This window comes from Protopterus annectens, chromosome 14.part0 (assembly GCF_019279795.1).
Source record: "Protopterus annectens isolate FY-2018-M chromosome 14.part0, PAN1.0, whole genome shotgun sequence".
NCBI lineage: Eukaryota > Metazoa > Chordata > Ceratodontiformes > Protopteridae > Protopterus > Protopterus annectens.
This window is the reverse complement of record NC_056748.1, coordinates 333,060,889-333,087,197: the sequence shown is the minus strand read 5'-3', so window position 1 is coordinate 333,087,197 and position 26,309 is coordinate 333,060,889.

Genomic DNA, 26,309 nt, shown 5'->3' with positions numbered 1-26,309 from the left:
GAAGAATTCAGTTAAAATTATGTTTTTGCTTTTTGGGGAACCTCTGCACTGTGTTTCTTTTTATTCAGTTTTCATGTAAACCTCCTTTGGATGACCTTCATCATATTACACTGCATCCCTTGTCTACACTATAATGCAGTTTTTTTTCTCATATTTATACTAGTAAGTGCTTTATATTTGTATATAAATGAAGAAAGTGCTCCCCAAGAATCAGGTGCAGACTGGCATCAATGTACATAAACCCCAGTGCTCAGTTTAGAAGAAGCTGCAATGCATGGTATATACCACAACCAACAACAAACATTCATTTCTGACTGCTGGAAACATACATTTGTACACTAATAAATTAAAAAGGCACACCAAGCAGTTCACCATGCTCATTGACATGGCATCCCTATTAGGTAAATACAGAGTTTGTGGTGCAGACTGCAAGCATTCAAAATATTTCGACAAGAAATATTTTTGCAGACAGTCAATGTCTATATGATTAGTTACACAGCCGATGATGCACTGCTCACGTTAAATACATGAGTTTAAAAATGTCAATACTGAGATGCAAGGTGCTTTTTATATTTGAAGAAAAAAAAAAGAACAGAATTCTGTTTCAGTAAAGTAGAAAACTAGCCATGTCAGTGCCCCAGCCCGTCTTTGTACATAAATATCATATGTAACCTTAAATGCAAAAATAGGTGTTTGACAGCTATTACTAGGACATCTGTGTAACCAAAGCTATTCCAGGCCTCAGGGTCTTCCCACCTCTTCATCGCTTTTTCAACTTTACTGAGATAGAAATACTACTGGTATAAGACTAGTTGTTTAAACGACTCTACTCATAAGTATAGACATACAACTGTCTCTAAAAGGATATATTACAGATTAACATATATGGGGATAAGACAGTGGACTTCATTTAAAAAAAACAGCTTTCCTTCTTCAGCAATTTTCATATAAAGCACAAATGCGCAGTAGGACTGACCAGCTTTACTGGTCACAATCTCTCTTCCACAGGGTTATGAGATTTTCACCATTATCATTTCTAAAAAATATATCTTAATTTGTTCCCTGTAAATTCCTTTCTCCCTAAATTTTGGTGTTTCATTGCATCCTTTTTCAAATGCATGGCCTCTGGGACAAATGAGTTTTGATTCAGAAAACTTTGGAACTCTGCAGGTGATTTGTAATGCACAGGATACACAGGGTACCATGTACTGTGTAGGTACAGAGAACCAAGGCAGTTTCCACAGCTTCTACATATGACACACATGATCTTTACACTGATTTGCAAGGAGTGACTTCTCATGCGGACACCATTGAGTGATGCTGGACATGCCCTGGAACCTTGGATTATGAAACTGATTAGAAACTCACAGAATTAAACTAGTCATAGTTACAACCATGCCCTACCACAGACCAGAACCACTACAGAGCTTGTGTTTGGGTTGCTGAAGTCACGCTTTCATTCTATGGATAAATCTGGAGGTGCCCTACAGTATAATCCCATTACAAGTGCTAAAATACTGACCATGTGTAATATATCATGACATTATAGTCAGGAGGCAGTTACAGCAGGATGGCCTTCTTCGGGGACTGCATTTCCCAGCACCACAAGTGATGGCAGTTGAGACAGAGGATGAGCCAGCAGCAAGGGTTGACCATGCCAAATAGAGGTGAACACAGTTTGCCATGGTACATTATACAGACGGTACAGAGGCAAACAACAGTAAATGTGATGCAAATGAAAATATCAGACTGTACTTACCCATGCATAGGAAGGCCACACTCTGCATCTGACATGAGCAATCCAAATAACAGTGTGCCTAGGACAGGGCACAGTTATCATCATTTGTACAAGTGAGCAAAGAGCATACAGGTGTGCATGTCTTTCACAGGGAAATGTGTAAGTGCTGAGGTTGTAGTAACAGAAAATGTGTGTCTGTGGGTAGTACAACCATTGTATTGGGTCATGGTTAACATGCACAGCATATGTTGAAATGAGGGATGTGCTGGGTACTCTGTGTGTAAGTGCATGTGTGTTGCTTCAGGGACACAACCTCAGCATGGGGTGCAGTACTGCACCTCGGGTTTCTGAACTGGTCCAGGGCATGCATGGCAGAGGGTTCATTTTCCACTGTACAACCCCCACCCATAAGAGCTGACTCTGCCAGGAGCACTGGCTGTACTACAGTACATTCTAGATGCCGGTGTGCTACCTGACAGTGAATGATGTCTTATGGGAGATGAGCCAACAATACTATTACCACAAACACAAGGAAGGCCTCTCATTGGTGTATACACATCTGGAACTGAAGTTGGTAAAATATGATTTCTTTAATTGTTCTACAGCTTGTGAAAGGTGTTGCTTTAGATCCTCTATATTCCTGTCAATCTGGTTAAGCAATTGAGCTTTTGCTGCTGTACAGATATGTTTTAGGTTGAGTATAATAGTTTCCCACCAGGTGGACACTGGCATAGAAGACTGGGGATTGTGACCTATTCAGGCCTCCATTTCTTTTAGCACAAATGCTTTAGTATCAGTATTAGTCCAAATGGGGGGTGGGAGGTGTACATGGGCCCCAATGCACTGTCATTTTCAGTCCTCTTTTGTCAATAAAGGGGCAAAAAACGTTTTGATGTCTTCCACATCACAGGTCAGTTGATGAGAAGAAAGGTAAAAGTCCAATCTGCTATTTTCACCTGAGGGGTAGTGACAGTGAAGATCTTCAACTCTTCTAACCTATCTCTACTTACCTGCTGTGTTTGATGTTCTCTCTTCCCAGTGAGGTTAGTGTGATCAAGATCCAAATCTAATACCACATTGAAATCCCTGAATATAAGCACTGGGTTGTTTTGATTGTTAAAGTGTACAGACTCAGAAAAATAAAATAGAATACTGGGGCATCTTGATTAGGTCTATAAATTGAATTAAGAATTGTTGGGCCCTCCAGTGTTTTTACTTTTATAATCATCCACCTATTCTCAGAATCTAGCATATAATCTGCATGCTGACATGGCAGGTTTGGATAAAGAAAAATGGCTACTCCTCACTTGCTGGAGCTAGCTAAGCTATAGAACCATTGTTCCTTAAAACATTTTTAAGCAATGTTGATGTTTTCCACTTATTTTTAATTCCTGCATTAGTACTACATCACATTTTTGTTTATTAAGCTAATTGTAAAAAGCATTGCTCTTAATTTTTGAGTATAGACCATGGATATTGACTGCTAATAGAACCAAGGCTCTCTTGGTAAATGTTTACAACAGTACAGGACTAAATAACTATAACATGAAACAACAAAAAAAGCACAAATTAAATACAGCATCAATATGAATACAGTTAATGCTGTGTTCAACAACCTGTATATGCCTTGATTACCCACTAAAGATATTCTCGAAACTCACCCACTGCAGCACAGAAAACACCTATGCACACTTGGATGAATGGGGTTGCTCATTGATTACATGTAGAGAGAAAGTCTTTTTGTAACTTTCATGACTTCTGTCCTTTTGTTTTTTTCTTACCACCTGTTTGGCTTGGCTGCTTGGGTTTTGCAGTAGTGAAGAAGTGGTGGATGGGTTTAGCTCCCTTGTCCATGATGGCAGTTTATCAATGTTCCCTTCCTGTGGTAGAGAGACATTGTTACCTAGTGGCTCCATAGCTTCCACATCATCTGTCACCAGAACTGAATAAAGAATGTTTGCTGAGGTGGTGAAGAGTTCTTGAGAGGCCAGTTTATCTACAAAGTGGTCTGGCAACCACACATCCTTTGGCAATGATTCCCCACTGCAGGTCCGGTTATCTGTAACAGTCTTATTTGCTGGAATGGCAGATAACTTCTCTGGAAGCATTGTTTGCATTATTCCTTGAAGCACTGCATCTGGAGGGTTGCCAGAGATTCCCTTCCTCATTTCCATATCCAATATGCCAAAGATGCCTACACCAAAGTTGACAAGATTGGAAATGTTTACCCTTGGGAAGAGATCTTGTAAGAAAGTCAGGGCTTGCTCTGCAGTGCCAAAGGCATGTTTCCTGTTTGAGAGAACTATATGTGGTGTGGCTGGATCTTGTAGTACATGGGAATGTTGTTTGTGTAGCATGATGCCTAGACATGGCTAAAGTCTTTTCTCTTTGCCAACAGCAACTTGGAGAGATCCTGAACTAGTCAAAATCTCTTACCCCAAAAAAGAAAAGGTTTACCTTCTATAGCTGTGTGAAGAAGTAATTCTTTATCAGCAAAATTTAATCCTCAAAAGATGAGATGTTGTGAAGTGACGAACCAGGACATTTTACTCTGGCTACTTTCTGTGCTTCAGTGATGATCTGTTTCTTTATTCACAGGTCTTCTGTTAAGTTGTTCTCTAGAAATGACTGCACATTGGGGCTTTCAGTGGTTTCCCTCACATGCAGCAATGGCAGATTGTTTCTCTTGTGTCAGTTTTAGACATCAAGTCATAACTGAAGGTCCCAGATGATATTCTTCTGTGACTCCACCATAATGTACAGATCCTGGATCTCTGTAGCATTTAGGGTGGTTGCATATTGCAGAAACTTCAGTTTGGAGGTAAGAGATTGTATACTTTCAGGGTTCCTTACTGCCAGTTGTTTAACCCCGATTGTATCATTTAGTACTTTTTGAAGTAGATCAGCCAGGGAGTTACACTTGTGTTCCTATGATTGTTGGACCTTAGCCATTCTGGTTGATGTCACCTGTGATTGTTTAGAATGAACACAAGTTATTCAAAATTAAATATTCATGACAATATTATCATTTACTTTTAATAAACTGATGCAGTTTAAGAACAAAGTTGAACGACAGGAGGAATTATTTTCATATTTGATGTGAACTGGGATCAGAGCTCTGTAATTAACTGCCCCCCCATGATTGTAGCTAGCTCCACCCCCGCCATATCCAGAACTGAAGTTGTTGTGGAAGTCCTAGCACAGTAGGAGCTGGATCTTGATCATCCATGGCCGGGTTGGCTAACATCCAAGGACATAGCAGGTGACCCAATAGGAAGACAACCTATTGCCCATGACAGATGATTCACAGAAGGCACTGCACAGTTCAATATATGATTTGGTCTTTCCCATAAGTCATGCATATGAGTTATGACCTCCTGCAGGTAAGCATGCATAGCCTGACTCACCCTCTCAACCTCTGCCATGGCTCTGGTGGAACTAGCTTGTGTTTGTATGATGAGCCCGCACATCTGTTGTTTGGCAGTTACTTACACACCAACCTCAGGGGGGGGCAGTAAACATACCTCTGGTGAGCACCCTTACTATCCCCCTCATATGTGGATCCCCACCTTGCCCAACAGTAGTAGGGGTAGATTCAGACATACCTCTACTTGGAACCACCACATTTGCATGATCTACATTGTCCCCATCAACCTGTCCACTCTCAGGTAGTATTGTGCCATGGGTATGGACGAGCACATGGGACTGCTCCCAAACTCTGAGGGGGATGTAAGGGGGGTTTACATGCCATGTATCCAATAAATACTCTGCACCCCTTCAATGTGGCATCTCATCCCTGCCATCATTATCAGATACTACACATCTTCAAACAACAGGGAGAGAAGTTCCACAGGGCTGGTGATGGATAATGCATCACCTGCAAATACACCAAAAGACACAATATCCAATGTGAGTACAACCCAGCATTACAACTATATATGCAACTGATACTCTTACAACTACACAAATATGATATTGACTAATAACCTTCACTATACCTTGTGCAGGTGGACATTGAAACATAGATGCCAGATATATCTCTATGCCAGAAGTGAGGCGACTATTATACATTGTAATGTGACTAACAGGCAAAAATGTTGACAGATATTGATAGTAAGACTACACACCTGTGGTATTTTCAGTTGAAATTTTCTAGGACCTATAAAATTTTGACCCAGCATCCAACATCAGATTTTGAAACTCTGTGGAAGTGGTACCACTTTTAATAAGGCCAGAAACTTCATCTTCATCTCCGTAAGGGGTGGTTCCATAGACGACCCACCACCTTTTGTCGCCTGCTCCCATGCTTGAGATTATGCTCTGTGGGTGGCAGCATGAATCAAATCAGTTGCCCTGCAGAGAACTATAACATATATACAATCCTGTCCACCCACAGCATTAGCATTGCTGACAAGTTCACAACAGATATGGTTATGGAAGGGCTGGTTTAGAGCAATGGACTGCAAAAAGTTGTCTGCTATGAAGATGGGCACCTTAAGTACCACCTCGTTTTCAGCATACTTAAACTTGGGTTTGTGGGTGGACTTGGTTTTCTGCACCTGTTTCTTAGGCATAGCTCTTGGAATTAACAGCCATGGTCCTAAATGGGTATTGCAAATTCTAACAGTAATACTATACTCATAGACTATCTGGTATGTTTAGTTGCCCCTGACATTAACATGCATATTACTATATAACAATCTTTATCTGAATGTCAGGCATTATCATACCTCTCAGCTGTACAGATTTTTGCCTCATATTTTTGATCTGTTCCTCATAACAATTGAGTGTTTTTTTGACAAATCACTTGGATGATTTAAAGACTAAAGTCAATAAATAATGAGAATCCTTCGAGTTTCAGACTTCATATCCTTCAGAAAATGTATGGCAACACAAATCCTGTTATTCTAGCAACTGTCTAAGTTGATAAGAACAATATTTAAAATTTGTTCCTATTTTTCGGCCTTTGTCCCCCCATTTTGTCAGGCTTTGTCCAGATTTTTTTGCACTAAGAGGTTGAGAGGTATGGGCATTATGCTTTCTGAGCACACTCCCCTCCCCATTAAAACAGACACATGACTGCAAGTTCTGAAGCATGCAACAACTCATAACAAGCACGTGAGCATTGCAATATAAGTGGTACAATGTTTGTGGCTAATCATGTGTGTAATGTACACAACAGTACAATGGTGTACGGCACAGTACTGTTGCTATAATCTAGTGTAACAAGCCAGCATGCTACTATGGTCATTGTACATGCAATGCTTCCCTTAAAAGAGAGTTTTGGTCAATACATTTAAAAGCACTGGCAAACTGACAGTTCTAGGTCTTACATTAAACAGCCCACAAAAAGTTACTCTCGGGCAAAAAAGTTTGCAAGAGCAGCTATCTTCCTTAGCAATACACTGTTGAGTTAACATGCAGGACTCAAACACCATTCACGGTTGTTTTTTTTTTTCTTTTGCAGTGTAATGAGGAACTGTGCTCATTAGACATATTGTGTAGAGTTTCCCGTTTGAGCACAATGATTATGCTAACTGGGGTTTATCTAATTATTGTTTCTGAATTGCTCAGTTTGTGTTAAGATCAAACCTTTTAAACATTGTGAAGATTACTAAACAGATGTGTGTGCATATGTGAGCCTTTGTGGCCAGCTCTGTGCACATGTTGAAAGCTTTTGATTATTGGGGTGAGGGACTGGCTATGCTATCTTTAACTTCTGAAAGTGGAGTTGCATTTAGTCTCAGCAGTAAATGGAGAGGGAGGACTGCCTTGTTTCATGCCTTGAAATGACATTGGAAGACATACAAAAATGTCTCTATTTTATTATTCTGACATCCATCACATAGATGAAATTCCCTTTGGTGCTGATCTTTGTGTAGAGGATGAGACATGTGACAACTGTTTCAGGCACCGATTCTCTGCCACTAATAAGGGAAGAGTGCCATCACCAATAAAGACTGATCTTCTAGGCTGATGAGAAGATGAAATTAGGGTGCATTCAGTACCCTAGTACTGTAAGTATAACATCTGTTACACAAATACATGCCATCATCCTATTTCTCATTTTATCATGTTTATGTCTCTAGCCCCTGTGAAGATTGAAAAGTTAGATGCACAGGAGCATACTAGAGCAACTGAAAGTGACACATTAAGTACAACTGATGCCTTGAGATATGTCTCTGTTTCCATAGCCATTAAAATAAGTACAGTGGATATAAAAAGTGTAGACACCCCTGTTAAAATGCCAGGCTTTTGTGATATAAAAAAATGAGACCACAATAAATCTTTTCAAACCTTTTCCCACCTTTAACATGACCTATAAACTGTACAATTCAATTGAAAAACAAATCTGTTAGGGGAAAATATAAAAAATAAAAAATGTACAATAAGCTGGTTGCGTAAGTGTGCACACCCTTAAACTAATACTTTGTTGAAGCACCTTTCTGATTTAATTACAGCATTCAGTCTTCTTGAGTAAGTGTCTATCAGCATGGCACATCTTGACTTGGAAATATTTGCCCACTCTTCCTTTCAAAAGTGCTCCAAATCTGTCACATGGCGAAGACATCTCTTGTACACAGCCCTCTTCAGGTCACCCCACAGATTTTCTATTGGATTTAGGTCTAGGCTCTGGCTAGGCCATTCCAAAACTTTAAATTTTCTTCTGGTGAAGCCATTCTTTTGTTGATTTGGATGTATGCTTGGGATCATTGTCATGTTGAAAGGTGAAATTCCTCTTCCTCTTCAGCTTTCTAGCAGACGTCTGAAGATTTTGGAATAAACGTGACTGGTGTTTGGAACTGTTCATAATTTCCTCCACCTTAACTAAAGCCCCAGTCCCAGCTGAAGAAATGCATCCCCAAAGCATGATACCACCATGCTTCACCATGGGGATGGTGTTCTTTTGGTTTTTGCTCCAAACGTACCTTTTGGAATTGTTGCCAAAAGTTCAACTTTGGTCTTATCAGACCATAACACGTTTTCCCACATGCTTTTGGAAGACTTGATGTATTGTTTTGCAAATTTTAGCCAGGTCTGGATGTTTTTCTGTGTAAGAAAAGTCTTCCATCTTGCAACCCTATCCCACAGTCCAGACATATGGAGAATATGGGAAATTGTTGTCACATGTAGTACACAACCAGTACTTGCCAGAAATTCCTGCAGATCCTTCAGTGTTGCTGTAGATCTCTTGGCAGCCTCCCTGACTAGTTTTCATCTTGTCTTTTCATCTATTTTGGAGGCATTGTCCCATATTTTTTCCACTTTTTGATTACTGTCTTTACTGTGTTCCATGGTATATCCAATGCTGTGGATATTTTTTGTACCCTTCTCCTGACTGATACCTTTCAACAATGAGATCCCTTTGATGCTTTGTAAGTTCTCTGCAAACCATGGCTTTTGCTACAGCAGGCAATTGAGTAAATGTCAGGAAAATCCTACTTGGACAGCTGAACTTTATTTGGGGCTAATCAGAGTCTCTCTAATTGATGGCAGGTGTGTACCCAAGAAGATTGAATGTTGTAATTAAATCAAAAGGTGATTCAACAAAGTATTAGTTTAAGGGTGTGCACACTTATGCAACCAGCTTATTGTGCGTTTTTTTGTTTTTTATATTTTTCCCCTAACAGATTTGTTTGTTTTTCAATTGAATTGTACAGGTTATAAGTCACATTAAAGGTGGGAAAAGTTTTGAAATGATTTATTGTGGTCTCATTTTTTTATATCACAAAAACCTGGCATTTTAACAGGGGTGTATACATTTTTATGTCCACTGTATGTATAACTTTCACACACTAATACCACATCTGTCAGTACTGTCATATTTTAAGGAAATTAATATGAGTGTGCAGTGTTAAAGGTGTGGTTATGCATGCCTCCTCCTGCATAAGTGGAGAAATATCTCATTGTGGTAAATCAGTATGCACTGACATTGTTAGGATAGCTGTAGACTCAATTTCCCCAACCCCCAAAAAAGTGCTGTTGTTAAGGCATTTAAATTTAATTCCCAGTAATATCAGTGCACATCTACAAGGTCTATATATGAAATATCTATCCGTAGTAATTAGCTGGGCACTTTATAATATACAGTAGCAGTTTCTGTCACCTGTGCTTGACATACTTATTGTATGATCATCATCTTTCATGTACAGTTGTATTATTGTCAAAACTGAAGTATCGTTAGTGTCCATAAGCACAGATGTGTTGAGCTGATAAATAGCTCCTCCAGTTGTCATGCTCTCATGACAGACTGCATGTGAGGATGGTATTTGGCGTAACCCCTCCCCCATATGTTATAATCAAACAGGTTGATGAGATAGCTGTGTAAGTACTACCATTAAATGGTTATTATGCTTTACTGTATCAGTATCACCATTGTTAAGAATGCACTGTCATTTTTGTTTTTGTATTTATCTTCCTCCACCCTCTTTGTTGCTTCCCCTTCTCTTCTAAACATCTTTTCTCTCCATTTCTGTTAATATTATATGCAGCAGCACAGCAACCTGCAGCTAGACCACCACCAAGACCTGTTGCCCTCCCCCAAGTGCAGCAAAAGTACCATTACCACAACCATGGGCACCCTGCACATCTGGGTTCCAGCTTGCCGCAGTCACCTCCACACCTTCTTCCCTATCTGTATCACCTGCATAGGTAGCTCTGCTCCAGAGAGTGGTACAGCGATGCCTGCCAGTAACAATGCAAGTAGAGCTAACACTTTTGTCACCCATCAGGAGATGGCAGACATTGTGGGGTAGATAATAGGAGGTTGGACACCTGAATCAGTTGTGTAGAGACAATGATCCAGAACTCATTGAGTTATGTCTCTGCCCAGAACAGTCTCCACCTTCTGAAGCAGGGCATTGTAGTGATTGCACCCAGGGTGGCAAGTAATCTCCCATCTGGTTTAAGCTGGCACAGACTGCATTGTTGACACCTAGTCTTGACCCCAAAATCTGGTATTTCTCCTCCCTTTGTGTCTGTGCCCACCCCTGTATGTTGTGCAGCCTTCCGCTCATCATTGTTTTCTTTCTGCTGTCCCCTTCACTACTGTATTCCCCTCCCTCATTGTGTTACTCCATACCCTGGCAGTCATGTGCATCTTTTTCTTCAACCTAACCTACCCCTCTTGCTCTTTTCTTACTTCCTCGACTTTCTTCTCCAACTTTCCCTTCTCCAAAAAATAAATAAATAAGAGGGTAACCATCCCACAAAAAAATAACCCCACTCCTACCTCTTGAGCTCCCCAGATTTGTGAGTAATGTACACATGATTGGCTCTCATTGCTTATCCTAAAAAGTATAGTTTTCTGACAAACCACTGAGGATTTTGAGTCATTAAATAATTACAGCTATTGTAATTGATCAGTATTATTGAGCTAAGACGATCAAGGGTGTGCTACTATTCTGCCTCCATCCTGCTCATTTCTTATTAGCTCACTTTATGCTCTACCCTCTGCTTGCTTCCCCTTTCATCTCTGTCCCATACTTATATTTCCAACCTGTAATTTGGTCAAAAAATAGAAACATTACATACATTCCCACAAATGGCTGTGGTCATATGTTGTGCAACAGATGGCAGACAGCAACACTGATGCCCATGTATAACCCAAAGAAATGACATGTCAGGTCATATGGCAAACATGAAGAAAAATCATTGCTGTGCACTAATAATATTACAATCAGTTGTGCAAATGAGCTGAGTGTTAATAAGCGCCATCAAGCAGTTATGAGATACAGTAAAGTTAGCAGCAACCCTGCAATGGCATCAGTGCTTCAATGTATTCAGGAAGTGGGATATGCATTCTCAGTGACTAGGTACAGGGTTTTAATCTGATGATGGTGGTATGTTGTTTTGCATAATCTGATTTTCAGTCTGCAGTTGTATTCCATTCCCCTGCAATGTGCGTGTTTTTTTCTGACACCTTTCCTATGAAGGGTTCTGTAGTATGCTTGGCTGATGTTCTAATTCAGGGAGTATGAGTGAAGAATGTAGGGTTTTACTTCTTTTCGGGTGTATTTCTCTTTTCTTGCTGTGTGTTCTGTTACTCTGAAAAGTATCATACTGACCCATTCTCTGTTAATGATTCTGTAGTATGGCTGGTTAATGTTGTGGTTAAAGGAATATGAGTTACAAAAACAACAAAAACATAGGTTCAAGTCTGTTCAGGTGTATTAATCTTTACTTACTAGCAAGTGTTACATGATCCTCCTATGACACATTCTCTCACCAATTTGTAAACTTTGTCAGGGAGTTTGTTACTTTCTAACCAAATGCATGAATGGATTTGTCTAGCAGTTGAGCTAAGATGTGGAGAGTTGTGCTCCTGCCCCATCTCTATCCTACTCATTCCATATTGGGTGTCTTTGTGTTCTACCCTCCTCATCCCCTTTTCATCTTTGCCCTATAATCTAATTTTCAACCTTTAATGTGGTCAAAGCATACACAAAACACATATACCCAAAAAGGGCTTATAATTCAAAATCATCTTTCTGTAGTCATACATTTTGCGACTGTTGGCAAAGAGCAACAGCAATGCCGATACAGAACTACAGAGAAATGACACCACATCCTTTGACAAAAATGAAGAAAAATCCATGTCATGCTATAATCAGTCACACAAATTAGCTAAGCATCACTACATATAAACATGATGATCAAAAATAAAGTACAGTTAATGCCTTCATTCTAACCACTTTGATGGCTCGGTGTACTTATGAAATTATTTTTACTGGTCAATGCACTGATTGTGATGTTTAAATTCCCTGGGTGTTGTATGTTTTACAGTGTTTGGTCTGCAGTCTGCATATGTACCAAACTTCCTTGATATCTGTGTTTTATGATCCCCTTTAATCTGAATATTTCGATTGCTCCATTTGCTATTGCACAAGTATGGAGAAAGTCATGGGTTCAGTTCCATTGACATGTCTTTCTTTTCTTAATATCAGTCTGCACATGTGCTACATTTTTCTGATATGTGTATTTCAGTGTCTCCCCTTGCTTAATATCCTGGCATGGAGAATATTGTGAGGAAAGTTATGGACTAAATTCCCTTCAGGACTTTCTTTTCTTGCTATTAGTCTGCACTTGTGCCACATTTTCCAGTCGGAGTGCTTTTATGGCTCCTCTTTCTAAGGTACCGCGTATATATTGCCATGTGTATGAATTGATGGGTTGAATCCCTGTAGGATATCATAATTTCTTAAACAATTAATGTCATTAACATTATAGTACAGGTTCACTGCTCACATTTTGATTTTGTCAGGAATCGAGCAGGTCGATACATCATGTTAGTTTAATGTATCTCATCTCTGCTGTCTACATTTCACATTATTCTACAATCAAGTATTATAATACCACCTTCACCATTGTGTTTCACCATCCTGTTTTGTTGGGCAAGTCACTTTGCACTATTCTGTCCGTGTCTGAGGTTTCTGTTGCTACAGTGAAACCTCTACTCCACCCTTAGTCATCCCTGCTATTTTTTCTTCTGTTGAACATTTCTGTGTACCTATCTATCTATCTATCTATCTATCTATCTATCTATCTATCTATCTATCTATCTATCTATCTATCTATTGTCTGTCTATCTATCTATCTGTCTGTCTGTCTGTCTATCGATCTATCTCTGTTGGTGTACATTATATCAACATTGTTTTCCTGTCTGTGTGTGAACTCAAATTGACTACCAGAGGTGCTTGTGTACATTCGATGTTTACCTCAGCTGGTTGTACTTTACTTTGGTTGTGAGGTGATCTAACATGATCTGGCCGTTGGCTGTTCTTCGGTTTAGAAATGTGAGAACAGATCAGAGAAGATAAATTTTGTGAATACACTATCTTCCTAAGCAAAAAACTTCATCAGCTAGTAAACACAGGGAGAAACAAATCATCACTCTGCAAGACGGAATAATTTTTAACACATCATAGTTCATATCTTCAGATACAAAATATCACGCGCACACACACACACACACACACACACACACACACACACTATCTTCCCAAATATGATTAAACATCTAGTATGTAGAATCCAGCTTAAGCTAATAAATTATAAGAAACAACATGAATAAAATTATACAAAATAAACCATAGATTTCCTGAAACAACACACACATGACAACAGTGAAAATAAACCAGAATAGAAGTGAGCTCTTCAAAGATTTTCAAATTTAGTTCTCAGTGAGAGAAAACATCTTGCAAAACTGAAGGGCAACAGATGCATGAAATCATGGGACATTTACGGTTAAATTAATTTACTCAAAATGTTATTATTCATTTCCCACTCATTTTACTAACTGAAACACCCAGAGCAATTAAAGCTACAAAACAGGTAAAAGCATTAAATGAATGGTATTCCAAGGAGAATTTAAAAGCATATTCAAGGGGCAATGTTAGATGTTTTTTTTTTCAAAATGCAGGGAATTTGAAGCCTGAGAAAAACAGAATATCTCACCATTATAAAACTCCAACAAAGAGCTCACCTTCAACACTTTATATTTCATACAGTCTTCCCATTAAATATGAACTAAAAGATCTTTATTGAATTGTGGGCTCACAAAATCCAGCACATAATTTCTAATGTAGTCCATTCAGACTAGTGTAGCTTCGTCAGAAGGAGATGTACATTCGTAAAATCAGGAAGGCAACCCCTCAGCTGCAATAGACAATTGTGTCAACACAACCTCACTTAATATTTTTTACACTTGTTAACTCCCCACAGCTAATCATCAGCAGTTTTTAAATGCCTGCCTTCATCTACAATGGGCCTAAGAAACATGAGTTAGCTTATCCCTGACTAACCCAGAGCCATGTTCATGGCCATTGAGGAGATCAAGGCTCCCTGAGGCAGCGTCATACTACTAGTAAGGAGTATTTCAACCAATGCCAGCCCTTGCACATGCTTTGTAGAGGATCAGTCATATCTCCATATGTGTCTCAGCCAGCATCTTATTCCCTATCAATAACACCTCCTTTGTATGTCCTCAGCTTCTGCCAGGGAATAGCCATGATAGTACATCTGGGTACAAGCACTTTATCTTTCAGGATGGACATGACTATCCTCCCTACTATGCCATCAAGTACCCAAACTATTAAATGAACTCAGGTCACCAAAGCCATGGTCAGGATTTTATGCCTCTCTGTCAATGGCACAAGCTACAGCCTCACCTAATATTAAGTCTAAACTTTGACAAAGTATCTGGCCTTGGAGGATGGGACTATGTTTCTTGTATTATTGAGAAATTGTTTCCCAATACATTTTTTAAAGTGATACAGAGTCTGTATGAAGAGGTAGAAACAGTTGAGAAAATAAACCCCATATTTCCTTAAATCTCCAAGTAAAGAAATGAGACAGGATGTCCACTGGGCATGTAGCTTAAAAAACAGGGAATTGTGTAAAATTTGTATGGTGATATTAAGATGCACAAAACACAATCTAAAATTATTTGGAGAGGACCACTTTCTTTTCTTTCCACACATGAATGTATTTATTTATTTAATGTATTTATTTATTTATTAACATTTGTTTACTGGGGTAGTCCACTGGGCTGAGGAGCCCATTTTCGGTGGAGGCCTGGGGAGAAAAGCTCCATGAATAACAAGTACACATAGAAAATACATTTAGTTGCAACAATGCATATAAAGCAAATCTAGAGTGTATGCATCAGAGTGAAAATGTGCTTAGACAATAACAATACCAAAAGAAGCAATTCTTGAGTAAATACATATTAAGAATTGGATATATTACAGGTGAAATTACAAAAATGGCAATGGTAAAGACTAACAGATGTACCCAAAATACTCATTTCATCATTGTATCTGACTATTAACACTGAGATGTTACATTGTATCTGACTGTACTGACAGTGAGATGTTACAGCTAACATCACTGTATGGTACATGGCTAGACACGAATGTCTATTCAGCAGAGAATGTTATTTTTTGACAGGGGGAAAATGAGGTGCAGGTGCAAATTCAAGTGGAGGACAGGTAGTCTTTTAGTAAGATATTGAAAGTGCTAAGATTTTGGGTAGATCTGATAGTCATTGGTAGGTCATTCCGTGCTTTTGACTACAGAACAAGAATAGAGATATTGACCAGATGGCAGCTTTGGTTGTAATACTGTATTCTTTTCTTGTTAGAAAACTTTGGCAAAATCTTAAGATACATTCTCTCTCAACAGAAAACAGAAACCATGTATGATAATAAACTCCCTGTACTGCATCAGCCAAACATTTAACTTCAGATGCACCACAATTTAACTTAAATATATAGGAGTTCACATAGTATATTCATACTTATCAAGTCAAGTTAAGCTCTTATCTATACAGTAGCCACACATATGATCACAGAAATACCTCAAGAGGGGCATCATGTCCTACCACATGAACAAAAATACTAGCTGGAAAGATTTCTACATTTACAAAAATACACGGCTTTTGCGTTCTGTCAAAAACAGTTAAATTTGAATGGAAATAGCAGATAACTTATAAATGTGTCAAAAGAATCAAGGAGTACCTTATTTTTATTTGCACCCGCTAGTAGTGCAGCGGTAGTGTTGTCGCCTCACAGCAAGAGGTTCTCCCGTTCGATTCTCTGCTGGAGTGCCTTCTGTGTGGAGTCTGCATGTCCTCCCCGCAGTCGAGTGGTGTTCGAAAGACATGCATAAATGGGCATGCCTTTGTTGAAGGTTGGGTGTTGGGCTGGCACCTTGGCACCATAAAAATCGACTGCCAATCAGTGGACCAGAGTTCCGCTGTGGCGACCCCTAACCAGGAAAAGCCAAAAGAAAAACAAGTAGGCAATATATAACTGTTAAAATAAGCACAGTAATTTGGCTCCTGAAAGTGATTCAGGAGTTGAACACCACATTACTCTTTCTGGTGTCCATCGCAGAATCCCTTCATTTTTCACATTCTAATTATCATTACCTATAATGAGATGAAGAAATTGGGTGCCTCTGCATTAGTTCCATTTGTTCTCTTTTCAAAAAGAGGAGATAATTGACATTTGAAACATTATGCGAGACATTGCAACCCCTAGAAAAGATTTTGATAAATATTTACACTTGCCAGACTGTATTATTACAGAGAATGGTGAATAGTTGAACAAACAACACCCAGACCAAGTTAACAAAGATAGATTTATGCAAAATGTGTTCTTTGAATTAACTTTCCTTACACCACTCCTTACAGAAAATGCTGCCTTCAAAACTATTCATGGATTGGGACATAAATTCATGCTAAGCATAAAATCATTCATGCTAGAACTACATGTCATGCACCTGGCAAATTTATGTTTGGAAGCTACTTCATAGGTGCTTTCTTAACCTCAACCTTTAATGCATCCCTTTTTTAAATGTGTAATGAATGGAGCAGATAATTGAATGTGCATATTTTGGACTTGTTGCAATCTTAAGAGTATTCCTGAAGGAGGAAAAAGAAAATTTATGCAAAAATACTGTGGGGACTGTTCTTTCCATATATCTACCCATATAGTACAATTTAACACTCTTCAGAGCATTATCATATGTACAGAGATTATAACATTTTTTAGTCCTTGTCAACAATACGGCACAAATGTATCACTTGTCTTCAGATGTCATGAACAATGGAACTGTAAGAGCCAGCAAGGCTTCCACAGGCATTGCTACCAGGCATCCGTGGCACAATATATATATATATATATATATATATATATATATATATATATATATATATATATATATATATTATATATATATATATATATATATATATATATATATATATATATATATATATACATATAAAAAACGTTTAATTCAGACTAGCCATACAATAACTTTGAGTGTGTTTTCTAACACAGCATCCCCTCTATTAACAGCTGCCAAGCAGGATTAGCTTAAGAATGCACCAGTATATGTAATTTAATTCATTTAAGTAAATATACCAGGTTTCATATTCAGATGTAAAATAAAAGGTCCACTTTTATTTCTTGTTTACTTTTTCTTTCATATAATTATTTAAGCTTTAATCAATGGAAAATGTAACTGCATCATTAGTAAAAAAAACAGCATCTGTAATAGCTGACTTGCCATCTCTACAGTTCAGAATGGTTTGCTAAGTCTTATTGTCTTATAATGGATACTAACACTTTCATCATGTGAAAAGCAGAAAAATATGGTTCAATAAAACACAATTGGTTTTACATGGAACATAAATTCAAACTGATTTCATTACTAAACTGAAGTCAACATTTGCTCAAAATATAGCGATACAATGGAATGTAGATCTGTAAAACATTTGCTTGCCTGGGGCTTCTATATTATCCTTTTTCAGTGTTTCACTTCCATGTTTGTGTTATTAAATTTGAAAATGGATTAAAGTATAGATATTAAAAAGGGTATTGTCTGTTTTGAAAAACTAGAGCTTACTAGTAAACTCGAAACATTGTGGTCTGGGAAACCTCCAAAGAAAAAAGGCAACACTTGAGTCTGAGTCATAAATTCCTGAATTTAAGACCATGTTGGGAAAATTGTAGTGGCATAAACACTGATGAGAAATGTCTGCATGCTAAATGTGGGAAATTTAAGGTCTGATGTGGTAATAATCTGAAGTAGTTCTCCAGCGGAGACAGTTATGTGTATGAAAGTGAAGGTTGTCTGATGCTATAAAATAAACACCCTCCCAAAACAAAAAATGCACATTAAGCAATAACCCAGTCCTTGATAAATGCCAGTGGTTCATTGTATGATCCCTCAGTTTTAACTTGAAGCAAAGTGTAGCAGAATATATGCTGATACCATCGCTGTTCACTCCCACTCCTGCCTTTTGGTTTGGACTGTCTGTTTTTAATTAAAAATAATAAAATGGTATTAAAGTCCCCTGCTGATAAAATGCAGCAGTAAAACAACAAACATGGTAGCAGATCCTTTATAATGTATGAGACATTTAATACAGAAAGAAACCTAAAAAGCTGTATACAGTGCAACATCAAAATTAGGAATATGTTCATAAAAGCACAGTAGTAAGTTATGGAAAAGGTATCTCTTTCAGATTTTTCTAATGATCAAAACACCGTTTAAGCTGATAATTAGCAAGGGACAATATTGGCTTAAAAAGCTGTGAAAGCAGCTTTACCCTGACTGCTATTCACTGGCTTGTAAGACAAATATGAGCATAATTAAAAAAAATGAGAATTCACTGACACTGTAGTAAATGGATATACATAAACAATTTGGTTGGCTGAGGAAACTAGAGATTAGATGTTAACCAGATGATGTGTTGTTTGATTTGTGAAGGTGGTCTTTTTTCATGAATACTAGGTAAACATTTTGCCACCAAAGCCCAGCATGCATCAAAAGCATTGTAGAGAAGTAATGTTGAGATTGTACTTGTAATCCCACATCACAGAATGAAAGAACAGTCTTAATTTGGGAAATGTAGTATTTGGCTTGGAAAACAGCTTAAAATGCATTCACAGCAGAAACAGTAGTGAGTTTGTTTTTCCTCACCACCTATGACCTTCCAGAACAAGTCTCTAATTTTGTTGCAGTATGTGAAAAATATAGACAGACATAAATATTAATAAATTAGAAGTCAAAAAGCAGTGCCAGTCATAGCCACATTGGTTAAACAAATACATCTTGAAAAGATTACTTATTTTCTGCATTTTTAATATTCTCTTTTTTCATGGAATGAGCAGATATTCATAGTTTTATAATGCTATTCTGTCTGTAATCTTGTAAAAATCTCTGCGTAACATAGAATTAAATATGCCTTATTGGTCTGATGTTTGAGAAATAAAATATTACACACTTGTGGAGATTATTTTCACTGTTTTTCTTGTTAGTGTAAATAATATCTGTTCATTAACATATCAAAATGATATTAAATTACTTTAATGTTCAGCGGCTATTGATAATGTACCAAGAAGTTTCATACTATTCAGAATCAATGAATATTAATGAAATATCTAAGAAGGTAAAATACTGTTCTACAACCAAAATCAGTATCACTTTCATTAATGTGCGTCACAGCATGTTCAAGTTATTTGAATTGAACAATTTACTTTATTAATTGTTAGGGAGGTTAAAGTAAAACCTGTTGCTCCTTAAATGTAATTTCATTTGTTTTAAGCTTCATAAAAATTGTGCCCTTCATGTATAATACTATACTATACACTAGTCCTCTGTGCTTTCTGTAAAAGTATATTAAGATAAGGATATGGTAGGCTCTTTTTCATCTACTCTGTACACATGGGGCTACCGATGCAACAAGGCATTCTGTACACAGCAACATTGTAAGTTTTACATGCAAATCTATTCACTATCACAAGTGAGATGCTGTATCCTTTGCAAAGCAGTTAAAAGAAGGGGAACTGTTTGAAACTGCTGTGTATTCTTCAGATGAAGTAACACCAGGGCTAGGTTATACATACGTAAACTGTTGATTATGACTCATGCTCAGTTAGAGGCCCAGACAATGGATGAGACAGCATAGCAAGAAGGGGGTGAGTGACTGACAACAGTTCACCTACTGGGTGGGAGTGAGGTGGTTCGTTTTACTGCATGGCTGTCTATCATACTCGGAAGGTAGCACAGCTAGTATTTGGCCTGAGAATATGGGCTTGGCTTTGCAAGTTATATTATTTGACCTTCTAGGGGAGTACATGACAAAGAATACATGCACACACACTGGGAAGGGTGCATCAAGTCCATGTGCTACAGGCATGTAACTTGACCACCTGGGGTGGAAATTAGACTCTAAAAGTAGAAAATTTGATGAGTGCCTTAATGACAGCCTATTATGATAAAAAAGGCAATCGAGTGTGGGAGGAATGATGGTTTGTAGGGAGTTGAAACAAAAATAATTAAAAAAGGAAGTACTGATATTCTTATCTCCTGTAGTATATAGTTCCAGACTCAAGAACGATTGCACTTGTGCAGTTTGTAAGGGTAATGCTAAAATAGAGCAAAATTGTCTCTCTTACAATGTGTATAGGTTCATATCGACCATGGCAAAAAGGGAAACTGGCTAGGCTTAAAATGGCCTGCAAGGGCAGCTAGCCTAGTACTTGCCTATGAACCTATGAACTTATAGGTAAATACTAGGCTAGCTGCCCTTGCCAGCCATTTTAAGCCTAGTCAATTTCCCCTTTTGCCCTCAAAATAACCTATCCCAAAAATTAGGCAGCTTCCTGTAGGTGCAAGAAGTGTTTCATTTAGACCACAGCAGATGTAGATAAGGGGTAAGTTCATCAGGATGCACCAGTGATGTCACATGTCGACATAAAGCCAGTGCTGAAAATTATTTAATACCAGCCTAGCCTCATTTTTGTAGAAACAGACGGATGACTTTAAATTGCTTCTCACCCTCCATGCTTTATTAGAAACTAAATTGTTTGTCCACTGTAGGCATTGACATAGAGGGATACATCTATATGTAATTGTCCACATTCCCTGCTATCTGGAACCCCACATGACTCAATTCACACTTTCATTACCACTGCAATGAAGTTTATTGACACTAAAGTATGACAGCTGCAACATAAATGACAATCAACCACAGTAGTGCTAACATAAAAGTGTCAAAACCATGAGCACAGTAATGAACTACACACCATGTGGCCTCAGTATATCAAACAGTCACCTCAGGGAGCATAACAGACAACCCAAACCAGTCAAATTGTTCAGCCCTCAAACTCAAGAGATATACTATCATTGTCTGCTTGACATAACTATCTCAGACTCACCTGGTGCAGCATTCCTAACAGAATGATTTTCTTATTATCTGGGCTACATGTTGGTCGAAGGCCAGATTACTGTCTACATATGTTCCCAGATCCCTAACTATCTGATCAACTCCTAGGGGTGTTTTATCAATGGAATAATTAGCTTGGGAGGACGATTTTCCAAAGAGCATTATAATGCATTTCTTCACATTGATTTTACCTTGTACCTTTGGCACCAGTCATTTGTTTGTGTTAGACCTTCTTGTAGGTTGCTGTTGCTGTTGTAGGGGGAATCTATGATAGTTCCCAATTTGCAGTCATCTGCCAACTTGGTCAGTCAGAGACCTTTGACATTAGCATTTACTTCCGACAAGTAGATGCAAACAGCAGTGGGCCCAACACTGAGCCCTGGGATACTCAGCTGGTGACTGATCTCATAGTGGAGGTGGTCTCACCAACCCTGACTTCTTGGGTCCTGTGAGCATGCCAGAAATCTACCAAGTTATGTAAGGATTTATGCCTACTTTTGAGAGTTGTCAACAATACAACTGAGTGGGGTATTGTATTGAACACCTAAGGCAGGTCAAGGTAGTCAGTATGCACCATTTTCCCCTCATCCATTGCCTTGGTGACTCTCTCAAAGAAGTCAACCAGGTTGAGTAGGCAAGACCTTCCCTTAACAAAGCCAAACTGGGATGGGTCCAATGTCTGTAGGCTGCCATTGTTCTTGTTGATAATTTCCATGATAATTTATACCATAGCTTTACATATAAGACTTGTCAGACTGATGGGTCTGTAGTTCCCAGAGTTGGTTGATGGCCCACCCTTATGAATAAGGATGACCTTTGCAGCCCTCCATTTACCTGGCACATAACCTGTTGTGAGTCAAGTGGTCATGCTAGGTCTTGTTTTAAACTATTTAGGAAGCAGACAGAGATATTGTTGAGGCCCACTGAAACAGTGTTTTTGGCTTTAACAAGTGCCACCAGGACCTGCACCCCATTGATAGTTAGTGGAGATATGCTAGAAGGGATTTCACAGGATGGAAGTGGGGGTGTGATGCCCCTACACTGGCCCAGTTATCAAGGAGCCTCAGTCCTCAACACTAGCACCAGTGAGGGATGTGCACATTGGAAAGATGACAAGTACATAGTAAAGTACAATTTCCCTTAAGAGCAGACAGAGATCACAGTCAGTCTGGGGGAGGTTTCTGCCTCTTTTTCCAGATCCACAATAAGATTCCCCACTAGCACAGCTATGGAGTTAAGATCTAAGCTAAGAGCTCAAGGCAAAACCTCCAGCACCCTCTGTCCAACCAGTGTCCCTGCCCAAGTAGCTGACACACACACACACACACACACACACACACACACACACACACACACACACTTTTTGAGATTTGATTTATATACAACATACAGACACTCCTGAGGAAGGCTGGTGCAGGTTCACTAGCTATGCCCTCTTCTGACCAGACTATAAGGTAGTACCAGCTGCCAACAACCACTGCTTATCAACTACTATAAGGCCCTTCCCAAAGGGTGACCAATTCTTCTGTGTAATGTTACTATTATCCAAATGGTAAGTATGACTAAGACTAATGCTATTAGAGTGGCCTGTACAGTGTCACCAAATACATATGCAAATACACTAAGAGCTTAAATATCTCTAAACAAACCAGCCACAATTAAAGGGTTAAATATATTTAATAATAAATAATAAAAGAACAATATTCAATAACTCAACACATTGACAACAGCGCTCAGAATCATAGGAAATATTTTAAAACAACATTTCAGGACAGTCTCACATAAATATAGAAAACATCTAAACTAATCTTACTATATACTTATATATCTCTAAGAGAGATTACTGTAATCTAGTACTTACTATTAGCAAGACAGAAGTGCTGATGAGAGGATGTTTCTAGGTCCAAAGATAAATACAAAATGCACATACTTTCTCTGAGAGACAGTTCTTAAATTAATAACAACACATTGCTGCTGGGTCAACTGGATGACAATACTATTTGTCACTTGCCTTCAGTTCCCAGGCTAACAGATACCAACATAATTTAGTATTTCTCTGTGAAAAATACTTATCTCTCAGAAGTTTGCCTGGAACTGGAAGTTGTAAAACACTTAAAACAGTTTTACATTTGAAACCTGTAATTATTTCTGTGTCCAGACAATAGAAAGAACTTCGAGTTGTAGACATCCTGCCTTCTTACTGAGATAAACACAATTGTAAAACTTGTTTTTCTTGAGGGTTTGCAAGTTAACTCTGTATGTTTCAGCCTCTACCATCAAAACATACATTTGCATAGGCATATAGTTTATATAAATTTCTGTTCTTTTCCAGTAGGGTACATTATGGTTACATTCTTGAACCTCAGTACATAATATACAGTTCAATACACACTTCTGCACTAGTAATTTAATATCCACGTAACATACAGTTTTCTTATATTTTGTAAGACAAGCATAAGAATCATATTAATATTCACAAATGGTGTCAAATTATTTAAAAAATTCCAGCTAGCTGTGCTGGCAGCCTCAAAGGGGGATAAATTTAGAGTAGAGTTTCTCAGCTAGTAGATTTGCTATGTCACCCTGCTCAATAAAGGTTGTGCCATTTGCCATGAGTTCTGCACACTGATGAGTGTTACTGTTAAGGTTTCTGACATAGCTGAAGAAAGTCTTGTGATTGTCCTTAGCCTAGGATGCTATCCTGAACTCGTAATTGGCCTTGCTGAACTTTATTAGACCACTTAGCTTCTTGTTTAATTGAATCAGAGAGCTCTTATCTCTATGAGAGTTGCTCTTTCTGATTTGGCTGTGACTTTTTTCTTTTGTTATATACCCTGCTAAGGTAAGGATTCCACCAGTGGGGTATGTTTTTGGTGTTAGATCTGGGCTTACTTCTGGTAGGTATGGCAGTCTCAATGCAGCCATTTACATGTTTGCACAGGGTTTCTGTAAATAATTCTGCATAGGTAGCTATGTTCTCAGGGTATGGGGGAACCCTGAATTTTGATGAACTGTCATTTAATAGGATGTAGTTTGCTTTAGTTCCTGTTATGGATTTAGTTGGGTTTTCTGGGTTGATTTTTATTTTAAGGGAGACAGCTTTGTGGTCTGGCCTCATAAATGAGAACTAGCTCCAATATGTTTGATCCTCTTTTGGTGTGTACACTATCTTGTCCAGAGTGCTTGTGTTGATAAAGTCCAGGAAAGGTGGTCCCTCTGAGTTAGAGACAGCGTGCATTTCCCAGTCTATAAAGAAGTAGGTGAAGTATCCAATGAACAGGAATAGGGTATTTGGTTGGATGGTGAGCTCTTGTAGTCATTCTAGGTAAGAGTTGTGAGCTTCATGGGTCATAGAGGGTAACCTGTAGCTGGCCAGGACATGGTAATAAACCTTGTCTATGCAAATTGGGATATGGATAAACTCCAAGGCATCATCCTGTTTAACCAAGCTGGAGTTGTATTTGTTGCTAATGGAGATTGTCACCTCCACCTTCAGCCCTGTCTGTGTTGCTGTAAGTCTAAAAGTGTGGAAGGCACTGTAGCCTTCCACTGCTGGAGTATTTTCTGTGGCTTTAAACCATGTCTTGTTAACAGTACAGATGTCTACATTCTCCAGAGTGAGGAGAGCTTGTAGGGTGTGGTTTATTTAAGCTCCGAGTATTAAGCAGTAACACCTTATAGTTGATTTGTTTTTGTTTTTTTTTTTTGCTGTGCTGGTAGTTTTGTTAAATTGACATTGCCTAAAAAGGGTCTAAGGGAATTGGTAAAGTTTTAGCCAATATCTGAAAGCCCATGGGGGAAAGGAACAGACCAAACTTGGCAAAGCAATGTAGCCTATTAACCATGTAATTTCATGCTGATAGATAGTGGATTCCCCTGGTGGGACACCAGAAACTAAGCCAATTATTAAACCAGTCATTGTCTGCTTATACTGTGACATCATCCTTGTTGAAGGAATTCTGCTCAATGCAAGGCACTACCTGTGTGTGACATATATTCAGAGATCCATAAGATCTCTTTTCACATATCCGAGTGAGGTATGTCTCAGGTCATTACACCCACATGGACTACAATAGAATCATATCAGTACCTGTGGTGCAGTGACTTGAGTGCCTGTGTGATACTGCAGATCCATGCTCCAGATAGGTAACTAACCATTATGTCTTATGGGCTTTGTTCTTGGAGAATCATTTAATGTAGGCTTACATGTGGTATTAGGTGTTGGTGGTGTGTGCTTTGGTGATTGCTGAGGATAGGTGTTGCTGTTTGACTGCTTTGGAGGTGTTTGAGGTAAGAATGGGTTTATTTTAAGTGCCTCAGCATAAGAAGATTTCTGTATATGGTGAATGGTGTATGTAAAGGATGCAGAGTGTGTGTGTTCTTGATAACCTTGTTTATAAATGAGATTTTTGCCTGTAAGGAAATTATGTATGAACATCTTTTGCATACTGTGTTAGTTTCTTTAAGGATTAAAAGGTTGTCAAAGTACAAAAGACAATTGCTGCATTGTCTCTGTATACCCATATTTACCAAGATGGCCACTGAGACATTAGGAAATTACAATTCATATTGTCAGAACCTGTATTGGGGTTGGGCTATTATGGTTTAGGGATGTGGTTTTAGAGGGGTCACCTGAGTGGTGTCTAGGATTAAGGCTAGATTTTATATAGTGCTGTGATTTGATATTAGAGCTGTTTTATAAGCTAACTAGCTGCCCTAAGATTAGCTCCATGCAAAGCCTTTCTGTGTTAAAGGTTAGTGTCCTAAGTAACTAGATTTACAGGTTAACTACAATGCAAGACACTGCTTACCTTTGCTGAGCAGTGA